Below are 17,362 nucleotides of genomic sequence, written 5' to 3' on the forward strand. Positions count from 1 at the left end.
GTAAGTGTCAAGTGTGTAAGACCGGATTTGAACTCAGGTCCTCCTGAATCCAGGGCCGGTGCTCTAACCACTGCGCCATCTAGCTGCCCTCATAATAGGTCTTCAAATGGAGGTTGGATGGGGCAGCTAGATGGCGCAGTGGTTAGAGCACCGGCCCTGGATTCAGGAGGACTTGAGTTCAAATCCGATCTCACACACTTGACACTTACTAGCTGTGTGACCCTGGGCAAGTCACTTAACCCCAATTGTCCCCCCCCCAAAAAAAACCCCACACAACAACAACAACAAAAATCAAATGGAGGTTGGATGATCAATCATCAGTTTTATTTTATTATTAATATGCATTACTTGATTATAGAGCTGATTCTCATGCAAGTATAGGCTGGACTAGATACCCTCTGTAGACCCTTCCAATTCTGAGATTCTCTGGGTTTGGGTCAAAAATATCTGTATCTCACTCAAGTGTGGGTTCACAATTCATTCATTTAATAGACACAGAACTGGGCAGCATGGAGCACATCCGGATAAATAAGACTACACCCCTGCCCTCAGGGTGCTTATGATCTAACGGGAGAGTTAAGTGACAAGCACAAATCACGGCTTTGATTCCCTCCGTGGAGGGAAATACCATTAGGGGATGAGGAATAACAAGCAAGCTCAGTTCTTGTCGACAAGTTTCAAGAGCTGAGAAAAGAATGAATTCCTTCCTCCTTCTTCCCTAACTCTGATCCTCTATGTAGCATCCTAGCCACTACTTATAGATCTCGAGAGAGGTTTGGACAGAAGGGAGAAGTCCATCCCTCCACCCTTGCCCCGCTCACTAAGGGGAAAGATAATAAGTCATATTTTGGACCTGTTGAATTCAAGATGCCTATGGGACATCTGGGGGAAATGACAAGCCTACAATGAATCCATCTTGGTCAAACTTCACCTGTAATACTATTTTGAATAAATTATTCATATTCACAAGCTTCTACAAATCTATAGATTACATAAGCATTTTTAAGTACCAGGCACTGATGAGACAGATAATAATGGAATCTGAAAAAAAATTTAATTTTAAAAAATTTAAAAAGAATGGAATCTGTACCTGGAACTCCTGGTACTAGTATAGGTCAGCATCTTATTGTCTGAAACCTATACTTTTAAGTTGCCTAGAACTATGAGAGGTTAAGTGACTTGCCCCAAATCCCACAGTCACTATACATCAGAAGTTGAATGTGAACTCAAGACTTCCCGGGATTCCAGGAGAGATTTCTTTTCTTTTCTTTTCTTTTCTTTTTTTGTGGTGGTTGTTTTTTTTGGGGGGGGTTTTAGGCAATCAGGATTACGTGATTTTCTCAGGGTCACACAGCTAGTAAGTGTCTGAGATCAAATTTGAACTCAGGTCCTCCTTACTCTAGGGCCAATGGTCTATTCACTGTCCCACCTAGCTGCCCCAAGGAGAGTTCTTTATTTGCTACTCCATACTACTTCTCATGGGTCCTTAATCAAGGGTGTGCTGGAGCTAGCTCCAACAGGAGAGATGATTGTTAAATTTTCAGCATTAGCATTTACACCTTGGAAATCAGCAAATGCAACAAATCAGGGCTTGATTTATCACTCTTGCCGATTGTCCAAACTTAAAGCGATGGAGAAAATGTTAATGATGCAGTAAACTTAAAAGTGTGTCTTAGGTCCATGGAAAGCTAGTTGTAAAAATTCACCAGCGCAGCCCTGGTCCTGATGATACAATGACAAAAAATATCCCCGAAGCACTTACATTCTCCTACTATATAAGATAAATGCAAGGAAATTTTTAGAGGGAGACCCTAGCATCTGGGGGATCAAGAAAGTCCTCATCATAGCATTTGGCATGTGACAAACAATGAACCAAGATGAGGCTTTCTAACCATACCTCACATTTGCATAGTGCTCAGAGATTCAGAAAATGCTTACTTCATACCAGCCTTTTGAAGCAGGGAGTATAAGAAATTAGGACACATAAAGGTTGAATGACTTACTCCAGGTCCTCAAACCCAGAGTCCCTGACTAAATGCAATGCTCTTTTTTTTTTTTTTTTTTTTTTTTTTAGTGAGGCAATTGGGGTTAAGTGACTTGCCCAGGGTCACACAACTAGTAAGTGTTAAGTGTCTGAGGCCGGGTTTGAACTCAGGTACTCCTGACTCCAGGGCCGGTGCTCTATCTACTGCGCCACCTAGCTGCCCCTTGCAATGCTCTTTCTGCCACACCATAACTTTCCTACACCATGTTGCCTCTCAAAGTCTACATAAGATCCCATCGATTTGATGGTACGGAGGCAAGAAATGTTTATTAACTCCTATTATGTGCTGAGCACTATGATAAGTGCTTTACTGGTTTTATCTCCTTTGAGCTTTTCAACAATCCAATCCCATTTTATAGTTAAGGAAACTGAGGCAGAAGCTAAGTGACTTGCCTAGGATCACACTGCAAGTATCTGAGGACAGATCTGAACTCACGTCTTCCTGATTCCAGGCCCAGCGCTCTATCCACTGTGCCACCTAGTGTCACACTCTGGCTTATGACTCCAAAGTTCAGCATTCTTTCTGTGCTGCTTCTCTGGAGTAAATCCCAGCTGTTTCAGTCAGAGGTCAGAGAAGCTGCATCTTTACAATCCACCCTATCCGACTGGCCTCAGACTATGCCTCTCGTCACGTCCAACCTTCCACAAGGATGCCAGGACCTGTGGAGCTTAGGTATCTTATCATCTCCCTGGCTTTGGGGCCTACCTTGTTTGCTCCAAGCAAAGCAGCCTTCTGACTCAGAACTCCGGAGATTAAGGCCCCCAACCTTCCATCAAGGGACTTGATTGGCTCATCTCTGGCTCTCTGCCCTGGGGCTGATCTGATCTGTTGAGTGAGTGAAAGCTCATCTAACCTACTGTACCGGGAGAGCGCAGACCTTGCATCCCATCCCATCCAGACATCCAGTTCACTAGGGTCTACTTGTTCAAGCATTGTGCTATCTTGCCTCACCTCCTGTGACCCTTTTATCTGGCTCCCACCTTCTACTTTTCCTCTGAGAACAGTAAGTATGTCATTGCCACTGGGCAGAGTGTGGCAGTCTCCACTCCCAATCCTTGGGGCTCCCCAGGGCAAAAATCTCTTTAACGGTTGTTGTTCAGTGGTCCAGTCCACCAATTCTTCATGACCCCACTTGGGGTTTTCTTGGCAAAGATACTGGAATGGTTTGCCATGTCCTTTTCTAGCTTATTTGACAGATGAGGAAACTGAAGCAAAAAGATTTAAGTGACTTGCCCAAGGTCACACAGCTAGTCAGTATCTGAGGCCAGTCTTTTTTTGTTTGTTTCTTTTTTTTTTTTAAGGCAATTGGGGTTAAGTGACTTGCCCAGGGTCACACAGCTAGTAAGTGTTAAGTATCTGAGGCAGGATTTGAACTCAGGTCCTCCTGACTCCAGGGCTGGTGCTCTATTCACTGGGCCACCTAGCTTCCCCTGAGGCCAGTCTTGATGACTCCAGGACATCTTTAGTGCTCCCTAGCTACCCCATCGATGGATAACTATTTCTCTCTATGTGTTTTAGCACTCTCCTCTTAGAATGTAAGCTCCTTGAGGACAGGATCAGTCTCATTTTTGTCTTTGTATCCTTAGTGCCTGGCACATGGTAAGCCCTTAATTAATGCTTGTTCATTCGTTCACTTATTCATCACTCATTCATTCATTGCCAGAAGCACGTTAACATTTAGCCTTAGTTCCAACCCCATCCATGATGCCCAGGACAGGAACTACCAAGGATCCCCTTCTGCATTTAGAATGGGCAAGCGAGAAGAGGTGGTAAGCCAATAAACCCAAGTTGGCACTCATCAAACAACCAAATTAAGGCGGGGAGAAATTCCATACGTTCCACCATACCAGGTTCCATACCAGGGACTTCCACTCCTTTCCCTGGGGGAGCACACCCCTCTGGAGAATTAGAGAGGTACAGACAGAACACTACATTCCTGGGGCCATGGAACCTGGCATCAGGTGCCAGATTCTATAGTTCCACCCCATTTCAACACATGCAGCAGTTTCCAAGAGATCTCAACTGGAGACAGGAATTGCCAGGGAGAAGAGAGATTGGAACTGAATGTCTTTTGAAATTGTTTTCACATCTGCACCAGCGGTGATGTTCTTTGCCATATAATCAGCAAGGTATATTATCCAGATGTGTGTGTGTGTGTGTGTGTGTGTTGTACCTAACTTGACTCACCCAGATCCAGGGTAGAAGGAGCAGAGCTGAGTCACGTGCCGTGCCTCTGCAAAGCAAATTAATGAGTTAATTAGCATACAGTCAACCGAGGGGCAGATCTGCAGAGCCCCGCTGCTCTCTCTGCAAGGCCCAGTTCCTGCCCCGAGAGCTGGGATTCTGCTTCCCCACTGAAATGCTGTGCTGTCCGGGCTGACAGAGGAACCCCCCCACCCCCACCCCTCCCCGGCAGGATCCCTCCTACTCTCTGGCTACGGCGGAGCGAGGCCCGAGGGCCGAGCATCAGTGAAGAGAAGCAAGCCGCGGCTTGGAGATGGGCGGCCAGATGAAAGCCGCTGGGCGGGGACAGCTCTCCCCCAATGGCTGGTGGCACCCAGGTGAGGGGGGCGGAGGGTGGCCTCCTTCCCTCGGCCTTCCCGCTCCCCAGGGAGTGGGCCAGGAAGAAGAGAAGTCCAGCCGCAGCTTGGTCTGCCTTGCCAGCTTCCTTCCTCTCCATGGCTTTTCTCTGGTTAAATGAATGTAGGCTGTGTCTCACCTGATGCCACACCCTGAGATCAGAGCTCAGCCAGGTGAAGCCAGCACAGTCCAAACACGTAAGCCCGGGGTCCTCTGCCTCCTTCCTGCGCCTCTGCCCACCCCCACCCCAAGCTGCCGCCTCCCCCCTCCCCCCCCCCACCTTCTCCCCTCTCCCGCCGCGGGCCGCGCTCCCGCCTCTCACAAGTTTCTCTGGGACTCACATCTTGGCAGGTGACGGTCCTCCCTTCCCCTCTTGCCTGGACTCGGAAAAGCTTACCCTGGCTAGGCTGTGGAGGGAGCTGGGAGCTGGAAAACCCCCTTATGGCTCGCTGCTTGTCCTTTCTCTCCCTGCTTGATGACTGCCAAGTCCGTCAGGGGCTGGACTCTCAATGGACTATGGGCAAATCTCCTTGGCTCGGGTCTTTTTGTCTCGGGTTTGAGTTCAGAAGGTGGGGAGTGGGGGGTGGGGGAGAAGCTACCTCTGATTATACGGAGAATGGAGGAGAAAGGAAGTTGAGAAAGGTGTGCTCAGAAATCTCCGCGAAGGTGTCCCAGAAACTAGAAATCTGATTTTTTCGAGAATGGGAATTTTTCTGATTTGTTTTCCTTGTAGTCTGAGTTTTACAGAGGTTGATTAGCTTTTTCTGAACATCCAGCTCGGGCATTTTCAAGGGTTCTAGGTTGCTGTCCTTGACTTTGGGGAGTCCAGGTAGTAGGGATGTACTGGTATAGGAAACCAATATGAGTATCCAGGAAGCAGCTGCGAAGGAATGATTAGTGGAAATGTATTGGAATTTAACAGGCTATTGTTGGAAAGATTCAGAGGGAAGTAAAAAGCTATGCCCTTCTTGAGTACCAAAAGAGCAGATTCTGGGCTAAGAGAGAGGAGCAAAGAAGGCAATGCACTGGCTCTGGACCCAAGGAGCCTGGGTTCAAATCCCACCTCTGACTCTTCCTTTATCTGTGACCTTGGAGAAGTCACTTGACCTCCCTGGGCCTCAGTTTCTTTCTCTGACAAATAAGGGAATGGGCTAGATAGCTTCTGTGGTTGGTTCCAGATGGATATCTATGATCTTGTGATCAGAAGAATTACAACCCATGACCTTGTTAGAATATTCTTGACCTCTCACTTTATACTCACCATGAAACCCACCATCCCCTTTTCCATTAGAGGTGAGATCTGGCAGGGGATGTTTGGGAATATTCAGGAAGCTGACCGGTGACACAATCTTCAAAAGACATTTGCTATGTTGGTTACTTATTTCTGATCTGTTTCAGCAAACAGCAGCATCTGGATCTTTATTCACTGGGGGATCACTGACTAAGGTCCTGTGGTTAAGGAATCTCTCCTATGGTTCCCAGACCTTTGAAAGTTCTGTCCACAGTGCAGTGAAGAGAGCAAGGAAGAGAAGGAAAGGGGAGAAAAGTCAGGAAGTGGTAAGTACAACTTCTGTACCTTCGGGACCCTGGGTGGGAAGGAATTCTCTCTGGGAGATATCTGAAGGAGATACCTTCCCTAGATGCTGAAGTCCCTTTCTTGGGAACACTTGGGATTCTTAAATTATTTTATTTTAAAAAATGTTTTTCCCAATTACATCTAAAGATATTTTTTTTTAATTCCAAATTTTTCTCCCACCCTTCCTTCCCTCCTAAAGCCAGCAAGCAATCTGATATAGGTTATATATTACAATCACATTAAACATAGTTCCACATTAGTCATGTTGTAAGAGAAGAATCAGAACAAAAGGGGGAAAAACTCAAGAAAGAATAAACAACAACAAAAAAGCAACAACAAAAGTGAAAATAGTATGCCTCAATCTACATTCAGACTCCCTAGTTCTTTTTCTGGATGTGGAGAGCATTTTCCACCTTGAGTCTTTTAGCATTGTCTTGGATCATTGTGTTGCTGAGAAGAGTTAAGTCCATCACAGTTGATCATCACACAATGTTGTTGATACAACACCTGGGATTCTTTCTTGCCTTTCAAGTCAATTGTCTCATAGGAGCGAGCTGGGGGCTAAGGGGAAAGGGGGGGGGCGGGAAGAGAAATAATCCCTTAAAAAAAGTTCTCATTCCTTGAGTGTGGATGACTATTCATTAGCTCATTCCTCAATTCAAACTCAGCCCCATGATGTGCTCCATTCTTCACACCTAGCAGGGGTTGTTGCTACTTATCAGCTCTGATTTCCATCCCTGGGGTGAAGTCATGTCACCCAGGTCAGGGCTCTGAGTTGGCAGGTTGGGAAATGAGATTGGGAAACTGCCTTCTACCAACCTGGAGCCTAGAAGGAAGCAGGAAACGTTCTTAATGAGATACTTGGATGTGTGGTGCCTGGAAGGCTGAACTTCACTCTTCAGCAAACTGATACTTTGGCTGCTTAATCCCAGCCGAGTTGATTAATCCTGTCAAATTCCCTTTATCAAGCCCTTCTCACAGTAAGGTAGCAGCACCCCTAGAAGGTAGATTGTCACAATGAATCTGGGTATCTCTGAGTAGAGATCAGGACAATGGCTGTCTGGTTTAATTTCCTTTCTTGTTCTTATTCAACACATGCCTGACATCTTTTAGGATTCTCTGTTTTTTGGTTGGGGGTTTTGTTTGTTTTGACCCCACTTCACCTCCCAGTTCTTTGATCTTTAAAATGGAGCTAAAAATACAGTCTATGGGGCATCTAGGTGGCCCAGTGGATAGAGCACCGGCCCAGGATTCAGGAGGACCTGAGTTCAAATCCGACCTCAGACACTTAACACTTACTAGCTGTGTGACCCTGGGCAAGTCACTTAACCCCAATTGCCTCATCAATAAATAAATAAAAATTAAAATACAGTCTACCTCATAGAGCTATTAAGGGGATTTAAAGAGGTATTGTACTTCAGTCAGTCAACTAGTCTACAAGTATTTATTAAGTATTTCATACATGTACCAGGCACTGTGTTAAGCACTGGAAATACAAAGAAGGGCAAAAACAGGTGGAATTCGAGCTGAGCCTTGAGGGAAGCCAGGAAAACCATGAAGTGGAGGCAGTGAGTGAAGGCTCGGGACGGCTGGTGGCAATGAATAAAATCTGGAAATAGAGTGTTGTGTTCAAGGAATGGCAAGAAGACCAGTGTTGTTGGATCATAGAAAATGTGGAGGGCGCTAAAGTATAGGATGACTAAAAAGGTAGGTCAGGGTCAGGTTGTGAAGGGCTTTGAAAGCCAAATAGAGTCGTTCCACTTTGCATCTGCTGCCCTGATGTCAGTTCCACAGAACAAGATGCTCCTGTTCAGGGTACCCCTAGTAATTTCAATACCACCCCCTCTTTCCTGCCTCCATTTATGTGTTGTCTTCCCCTTTAGACTGTAAGCTCCTTGAAGGCAGGAACTGTGTTTCATTTTATTAATTGTATCCTCAAGTGCTTAACACAATGCCTGACACATAGTAGGCACTTAATAGATATTTATTGGATTGAAAAACAAAACAAAAAGCCAAACTGGGCTTGCAATATGGGTTTCGTGAAAAGCACCATTTATATGTGAGCTAGGATTGTTTTCAGGAATAATAAACATAGTTCACCTTTAGAGAGTGCTTTAATGTTTGCAAAGCACTTTAGAACATAATTTCTTTTAAGCTCTTCAACAATCCTGTGAATGTATTATTATTCTCATTTTGTGGATAGGGAAATGGAGGCTCAGTGAGGTTCAGTGATTTCTAGGTCCCAAGATGACTAAGATGACTATCCACAGAAATGGAGGCTCAGTGAAGTTCAGTGATTTCTTCTAGGTCCCAAAATGACCAAGATGACTATCCACAGAGGGATCAAAACACAAGGCTTTTGGATGCCAAGTCCAGCACTCTCTCCACCCTCTTGAGAATACCAGAACTGAAAAGGATCTCAGACACAGTTTAATCTAACCCTACTCATTTTAGAGATAGAGAATCTGATGCCCACACTACAACAGTACTGTCATTCACACAGTCACTTGGGTGTCTAAGGACTCCAGAGCCACATTAATCACAAGTTTGGATTTTGCAAAAGCCAGCCCTAGTGGGGTCAGATGCTGTCCAGCCTGGGGGTAAAGGAACAAACCTTTGGAACTTATCTTCAATAGGAGGCATGGAAGCCTACATTCTGCTCCTGGGTCTGCCTGCCCCTTGCTAGCAATGTGACCTTGGGCAAGTTGCTTGAACTCTGTGTTTCAGTTTCTTCATCTGCAAAATGGAGGTAACATCATTACCCCTGATTGCTTGCTTATGATCATGAGAAATGAGATGGTCATGAAATGAGAATGTATGAGAGCTTCAAAAAGAACTGTGGTATTAACAAATATTAAATGTATAATTAAAATCTTAACATTGAGCATCAATATAACCAGCAAAACTTGCTTAATAGTTATTTATATTTAATAATAGCTAATGTTTATATAGAGCCTACTATGCGGCAGGCACTGTGTTAAATGCTTTCTAATTATTATCTCATTTGATTCTCACAACCTCAGGAGGTAGGTGCTACTATTATCCCTTTTTACAGATGAGGAAACTGAGGCAAACAAAGGTTAAGTGACTTGCCCAAGGTCAAACAGCCAGTAAGTGTCTGAGACCAGATTTGAACTCAGGTCTTACTAACTCTAGGCCCGACACTCTAACCACTGCATCACCAAGCTGCCTATTTCAATCTATAAAATGTCATTACAATTTTTATAATCATGGGTCACCTTGCCATTCAAAGCTACAAATGCCAACCATTTTCTCTCCCATTGTATCAAAAAAATTTTGGACCTTGATCAACCTTCTCTACTCTATCCCCCACCCCCCAAAAAAGGATGGAAGGAAGGCCCACTTGAACTTTTAGACCTTGGATTGGACATATGGAACAAATGGTTTGATGTGGCCGTAAGGTATGCTTAGCACCTTCTTGAAATGTCCGTATATCTAGTGGCCCTTGTGGGACCAGAAAGCAGAACAATGCCCTGACCCTTGATTCAGGTTTGCATTATTTAATAAAGATCTTTCCAGATTTCTTTTGTACTCTTCAAACTTATCAGTTTTAATTACATTATAGCATCCAACTGCATCGATGGACTACAACATCTTTGACCATTCCACAGTGGACATCTAGCTTGTTTTGCAGTCCCATCTAATACAAGTTTTTGGAAACGAGCCTTTTCTCCTATTTGGTTTTGTTATAACACAACTTCCTTGGACCTTAGTTTCCTCATCTGTAAAATGAGAGGGCTCGACCAGATGGCCTCTGAGCTCTCTTTAAGGTATAGTTTAGCTGTGTGACCTCGGGCAAGTCACTTAACCCTGTTTGCCTCAGTTTCCTCATCTGTAAAATGAGCTGGAGAAGGAAATGATAAACCACCCCAGTGTCTCTGCCAAGAAAAGCCCAAATGGGGTCATGAAGAGTTGGACACAATTGAAAAATGACTCAACAATTATTATTATTATTACTAGAAGGATTCTATATGATGGCTGCCTGCTCATCCAGGCAATGGGAGCAGCTATGAGTTGCTCACTAGAGTGAGGTGAAAACTGCTTTGGAGAGAGCTAGATGTCACAAGAGAGGTCTGTATTCTGTGCCCTGAACCCCTAAAGGTTCAATTTTCATAGAAGTGATGCTACCCCTTCAGAACAAAGGTTAGGATCTTAGGCAAGCCATTCAAATAAAAGGAGAGGAATTATCTTAGCTGAGCCCCAGGAGCCTATTCTCAGCGTTGGGTGGCAGAGGAAAGCTATGGTTAGCCCTGGGTCAATATTGACCGGATTGTTCTAGTCCCAAGTCTTGGCCTCCCAGAAGATGGAATGTTGACATAAGATATTAAATGAGCCTTGTTATCACCTACTAAGGAATTCTCTGGACTTGAAGTGACTTGAATGGAGAAAAAAATAGGAAGCCCAATAGCAAATTGGAAGTTTCTCTTAGTCTCCCTAACAAACCAGTCTCAACCATCAGGGGCTCTGAGGTTACCTTCTACCTACCTGTGTGATCTTGGGCTAAGTCACATTGCTTTTCTATACTTTAAGTTAACTCATCTTTAAAATGAAGGGGTTGGGGTGGGCATCTAGGTGGTACAGTGGATAAGCCACCAGCCCTGGATTCAGGAGGACCTGAGTTCAAATCCAGCCTCAGACGCTTGACACTTACTAGCTGTGTGACCCTGGGCAAGTCACTTAACCCCAATTGCCTCACTTTAAAAAAAAAATTGTTCTGAGAGCTGGGTAGATATTATTTCCTTCTTGACAAACTCTGCGGATGCTGGCAGGGGGCAAGTGAAATCGTTCCCATTACCCTAAGGTCTAGAGAGGAAATAAGGTATGGCTACTTTCACATAATCAGTCTCAGAATCAGAAAGACATAGTTACAAGCCTCACCTCTGAAATAGCCTGTGTGACTTCAGACAAATCCCTTACCCTCCCTGGATGAGCTTCAGTTTTCTCAACCATAAAATGAGGGGGTCAGACAACATGTCCTCTGAGGCCCCTCCCAGTTCTAAATCTATGATCGTTCAGTCACCAAAGGAACCCTAAGCTCTTCCATTTCCTACCCTTCCTCTCCCCCAACCCACATACCCAAAACCCTTATCTCCTGGCCCTCCCTGATCTGGCCAGGCACATGTTTCTGGCCCACAAGTCTAGATTGGATGGAAGGAATACAGCTTCCCAACCTTTAGAGATAAACCAAAATGGGCTCTGGTGAGAGGTGGTCAATTCCTCCCTTGAGAAATGAATTCAAAGGAAAGCCAGATGACCAATTATCAGGGGTATCATGGAGGAGATTTATATATGTATATGGGTTGGAGCTGATGGCTTCAAATACCTTCTTTTAACAAAATGCTTATAATTGATAGCTTTTGTTTTTACATTACCTAGATTTCCCCCTGTATCCCTGCCTCTCTCCTCCCCTCAGGTTCCCACTGATGTGTCTGATTCATTCCCCCCAGAATGTCTTTGTTAACTAGAACGCTGGGTGTCCATAGGCTTTTGATAGATGGGAATGTTTCTCACCCTCTTGAAATCACTTGCTAATGAATGGTGAGCCCTGGGGATGCTGGTGTCTGGAAACGGCCCTGAAAGGATTCAGTCCTATTGCTGGGAGCAGTTGGCCAGGCTCCAAAACAATTCATCAAAGCTGAGTGATGAACTATAAAAGTCACATGACTGACTTTTAAACAAACAGGCCAGAATGAACACATGAAGATAAGCACAACCCCCTTCCTTCAGTCATTACCTGAGGAGGCCAGATACTTACTCCAGTCCTGCTCCCATTGTTCAGAACTGTTTTTAATTTTCTTTGGGAGTTGCCTTTGGAGCCAGATGCGTTTTTTTAATAACCTGAGAAATGGCAAAGTGTATAATATTTTACAGATGGAGGAACTGAGGCACAGGGAGGGTAGATTATTTTATTCCTTTTGACTTTTGGCTATTTAAACTATATATGTTTAATATGTTTATTTATATTTAATATAGTAATATATCAATTTGATAATAGCAATAAATATTAAATATAAATTAGAATGTAAATATAAATGTTATTAAACATATTATTAAATACAAAATTAAAAAATAATGGATAGGGGGCAGCTAGGTGGCACAGTGGATAGAGCACTGGCCCTGGAGTCAGGACTACCTGAGTTCAAATCTGGCTTCAGACACTTAACACTTACTAGCTGTGTGACCCTGGGCAAGTCACTTAACCCCAATTGCCTCACTAAAAAATAAAATAAAATACAATAATAATAATAATGGATATATTTAATATATTAGGTGCATATAAATATATAAATTTAAATAGCCAAAAGTCAAAAGGAATAAAATAATCTACCCTCCTCGTGCCTCAGTTCCCTCATCTGTAAAATAAGGGAATTGGGCTAGAAGGTTCCAAGATCCCTTCCAGCCCCATAGTTCTGATTTTATGATCCTAAGACTGGAGAATGAAGTGGGTGACTGAGCACAGTGATACTGTTTGGAGTCCAAGAGAATGAGTCATGACTCATTTTCCCATATGGCTTGGAAGCCACTTCCAAATGAGGATCTCCAAAAATGCTTTGAGCAATAACCAGCAGAGTTGCAACTGAGAGTGTAACCTTCCCAAGGTAGCAATTTGGAAATAGCATTTATTTGAATGTCAGAGACCTGGTTTATTTCTTGGAATACAAACAATCAAACCAATCCCAGTCTCCCTATTCTCTGGTCATACCTGGCATTGATTGAGTATCCATAGCTCTGAATGGTTACAGGGTTAGAGTCATTCCACCAGTTGCCCAAAGAAGGCTTCCATCAACATCCCAGAACAAGTGCCTCTACCAAATAAGTTCAGGAGGCATTTATTTAATAAATTTGTTATTTTAATAAAATAATTAAATAATGCAAATAAACGGTTTAAATAATTTCAGCAAAATATCTAACAAATTTAAATAAAATGTTCACATAATTTAAATAAAATTATTAAATAAATACTATGTCGAAGTAGTAGAGTGCTAGACCTGGAGTCAGGAAGATATGGATTCAGCTCCTGCTTCTTATTTTCTATGTAACTGCAGGTAAATAATTCAACCTCTCTGATCCTCAGTTTCCGTATCTGTCAAATGGAGTTAATAATGCCTGTAGTGCCAACCTCATATGGTGGTTGTCAGGTTCAAATGAGGTGACATTAGGCACTTTGCAGCGTTTAAAGCCCATATAAATGTTAGTTTTTAAATATCTATTATATACAAAGCACAGTGTTATACATCGGTGATACAAAGACAAATTAAAAAAACAAAACAAAACATAGTCTTTTTCCCTCAAGGAGCTTACATGGGGAGAGAAGGGAGAAGGGAATAAGCATTTGTTAAGCACTTTGTAAATATTATCTCATTTGTTGGGGGTGGAGAGGTACAGAAGGGGTTATATAGCATTTATGCAATCAAACAAAACTGATTAGATTTGGCAGCAACTAGCCTACTCTGATTACATAGTTTTCCACTTTTCTTCTAAGATTAAAGTGTGTTTTTACCAAGTCATTGTCTAGGAATCATGCTCCTTCCCTGCGTGACATCGTTGTTGTTGTTGTTGCCGTTGTCACCCTCCGTCACCCCATTTGGGGTTTTCCTGGCAAAGAGACTGGAGTGGTTTGCCATTTCCTTCTCCAGCTCATTTTACAGATGAGGAAACTGAGGCAAACAGGGTGAAGTGATTTGCCCAGCGTCACACAGGTAGTAAGTGTCTGAGGTCGGACTTGAACTCATCTTCCCAACTCCAGTCCTGGTGACCTATCCATTGAGACACCTCGATTTTCTATAAACTATACACCAGATCATTTCAGGGGAGAATAAATAAACTGATCGAGACAAGGCAACTCTACCTTCAGCTAGTCTCTGAGTGGAAGATTAGTGATGAAAGACAAGTAGAAACCTCTAAATGAGAGCAACCTCGGGAGGTCAGCTGGCCCTGAGCCAGACCTTCAGGCATGCTTCCCCTAAATTATGCCAGGCTGTTCATCATCTAGCATCACAGGCTTATGGGATTTAGAATTAGAAGGAACCTTCATGGTGACGCAGTCCAGTCCCTTCCTTCATTTTACAGAGAATGAAATTAAGGCCCTGACAGGTTAAGTCAGTGAATAAACATTAAGCGCCTACTATGTTCCAGGCACTGTGCTTATCACTTGAATAACTTACTCAAGTTCACACAAAGTAGTAGTTGAAGTAGGATTTGAACCCAGATCTGGGACTCAAAATCCAGGGCAGTACAGTCTACTCCATTAAGAAGTGGCTGCTCCCATCACAAAGGGGCTCTGGGCATTGGAATAAAGCAGAAGGATCATGGTGAATGATATACAGCTATGTGAACCTGGGCAAGCCAATTAGCCTCAATTTCCTCACCAATAAAATTGAAATAATACCAGACTCTACCTCTGACTTATGAGGTTCAAGTGAGAGAATATATGTACAATATTTTGCAAATTTTCAAATGCTATATAAATGCTATCTTCATAATCATCATCACCATTAATTCTTACATGCCTCGTATGTTCCTGAAATATTCTCCAACTGACTGACTGCTTGATGTTCTTAAGATTTGTGGAGGAAAATTACGTCTCTGAAGAAACAGTGATAATAGCAGGGAACCCATAAAAGCTGCTGCAGGCCCTTTGTAAAGGGGCTTCCCACATAAGAATGTCCTTCCCTTTCTAGGATTCACTTCTCACCTCTTCTTCCTCCATAATTTACCTTCCTTAACACTCTATCTCTTCCTTGATAAACTTTTTTTTGGGGGGGGGGGGTGAGGCAGTTGGAGTTAAGTGACTTGCCCAGGATCACACAGCTAGTAAGTGTCAAGTGTCTGAGGTCAGATTTGAACTCAAGTCCTCCTGACTCCAGGACCGGTGCTCTATCCAGTGTGCCACCCAGCTGCTCCCCTTCATAAACTTTTAAACTTAGGATAGTGGAGGATTGATCATTTGAGTCCCCCAATTCATTTGATGAACTCCTCCCCTCACATTAATGAACTAGGTTCAAATCCTGATTGTCAACTACAACCTGCATACCTTTGGGCAATTTATCCAACCTTTCTGGCTTCTAATCAATTCGACATACTTTTAATTTTAATCTAATTATCAACACTTTCTCCATCATTTTCTTAAATCTAGAAAATTGGGTGGCTGGGTGGTGCAGTGGATAGAGTACAGACCCTGGAGTCAAGAGAATCTGAGTTCAAATCCGACCTCAGACACTTGACACTTACTAGCTGTGTGACCCTGGGCAAGACACTTAACCGCGATTGCCTCAAACATCTGGGATCATCTCCAGTAGTCCTGATGCATATCTTGCCACTGGACCCAGATGGCTCTGGAAGAAAGAGTGAGGCAGACTGGTGACTTCGCCTCACTTTAATCCAATTCATTGCAAGTCTTGACATCACCTCCTGATGTCATGGTCCTCTTTGTGAATAAAGGACAAACAACAAGTCTAGACAATCAACAAAACAATGAATCAAGCCATGATTTGTAGCATTTGCCATTTTCTGAGGTGTAAATGTTGTTTAGTCATTTTCAGTTATGTCTGACTATTTGTCACCCCACTTAGGGCTTTCTTGGCAAAGATACTGGAGTGGTTTCCATCTCCTTCTCCAGCTCATTTTATAGGTGAGGAAACTGAGGCAAACAGGGTTACTCGGGGTGTAAATACCCACACTGAAAATTTAATAATCAGTTCTTATGAGCGGGTATGAGATGGTTCCAGCATACTCCCACCAGGACCAATTAATTAAGTCTGGAGAACAGTTTAATTGCCTTTTAGAAGGAAAAAAAAACCTGGCTTATTCTATGTGCATGAAGCTCTATTCTACCGCATCTTAGAAGATCAAATTTTCAGATCACTGAATGGGAGTAGGTATGTTACTGAGTCCAAAGGACATCCTAAGAAATCAAGATGACTGAACTGTTACTGAAATAGGGGTTTCCATTCTTACACTTTGGTGAATTCATTTTTAGCTTTATTGTCCCTCAAGTGCAGCTTGGTAAAAACTGAGGGGGGCAGCTAGGTGGCGCAGTGGATAAAGCATTGGCCCTGGATTCAGGAGTACCTGAGTTCGAATCCGACCTCAGACACTTGACACTTACTAGCTGTGCCCCGCAAAAAAACAAAACAAAACAAAAAAACAAAAAAATTGAGGGGTATCCCAACTGGTTTGTAATATTTAGGATCAGCAGCAAGAGTTTCCAGTCAAAGGTACTAATGCGTTAAGAGCTTCATTCATTTTGATGAATATTTTTTAAAAATCTAATATTTGTGAGATACTGGGATGCAAAAGAAATAATTTTTTTTAAAATCTGCCTTCAGGGAACTTATAGTCTACTGGGAGGATACAACATGGATGTGGATATTTACAATACAGAGTAAGTAGTAAAGTTAGAGGTTGGACAAAGAGTTCTAGGAATATTTGAGGGGAGAGCACTTTTATCTGGGCATTAGGGAAGGCTTCAAGCCAGAAGTAGTACCTGAGATGAATTTTAAAGAATGGAAAGATAAGAATTCCGAAAGATGGAGATGAGGAGAAAGGTCACATGATGGTGTGATTAAGGGGAAGGGAACAGATGGGAGGGATGTTGAAGAGGTACAATCTATGAGACTTGGCCTTTGATTAGATAAAGGATTAAAGAGAAGGAAGGGGTCAAATACAGAGTGTCCCAAAAGTCTTAGGTCAGTTTTAAGCTTTAACAATTTAGTTTATAAATCCTATGTTTGCAAACCCTGGTTGACTGGAAGGATGGTGGTTCTCTTAACAGAGAGGCAAGTTGGGGGGGGTGGTTTAAAGGAAAAGATAATGAGTTTTGCTTTGGACATGTTGCATCTGAGATATTGATGGAAAGTTCAGGTGGATATGTGAGACTAGAATTCAGGTGGATTGAAGTTGGATATATAAGATATAGGAGTCATCTTTGCACAGATAATTATAACCAAAGACAGCAAATGAACTCACTATTAAAAAGAATTTGGAAAGAAGAGAGCTGTGGGGGACACGGATGCTTGGAGGACCAGAGATGGGTGATGATTCATCAAAAGAACCTGAGACAAAACAAAATGGAGCAGTGTCGTGGGAATCAAAGAAGGGGAGAGTATTCGGGAGTAGGAGAGAGATGAGCATGAGGACT

The 17,362-nt window shown here is 43.0% G+C and overlaps 1 protein-coding gene across 3 annotated transcripts in view; it reads left to right on the forward strand.

Annotated features, from left to right (window-relative positions):
• LOC122744347 (serine/threonine-protein kinase PAK 6-like) overlaps positions 1–17,362 on the forward strand; it is a 91,360-nt gene that overhangs the window by 29,923 nt on the left and 44,075 nt on the right. For 2 of the 3 annotated variants that reach the window (XM_043989801.1, XM_043989802.1), the window contains one exon: positions 6,024–6,182. The gene's annotated coding sequence lies outside the window, so the exon portion shown is untranslated. Of the gene's footprint in view, positions 1–4,580; positions 4,607–6,023; positions 6,183–17,362 lie in introns of those variants that run through there. The other variant, XM_043989803.1, reaches the window with a different exon arrangement.

Source organism: Dromiciops gliroides, chromosome 2 (assembly GCF_019393635.1).
Source record: "Dromiciops gliroides isolate mDroGli1 chromosome 2, mDroGli1.pri, whole genome shotgun sequence".
Classification (NCBI taxonomy): Eukaryota; Metazoa; Chordata; class Mammalia; order Microbiotheria; family Microbiotheriidae; genus Dromiciops; species Dromiciops gliroides.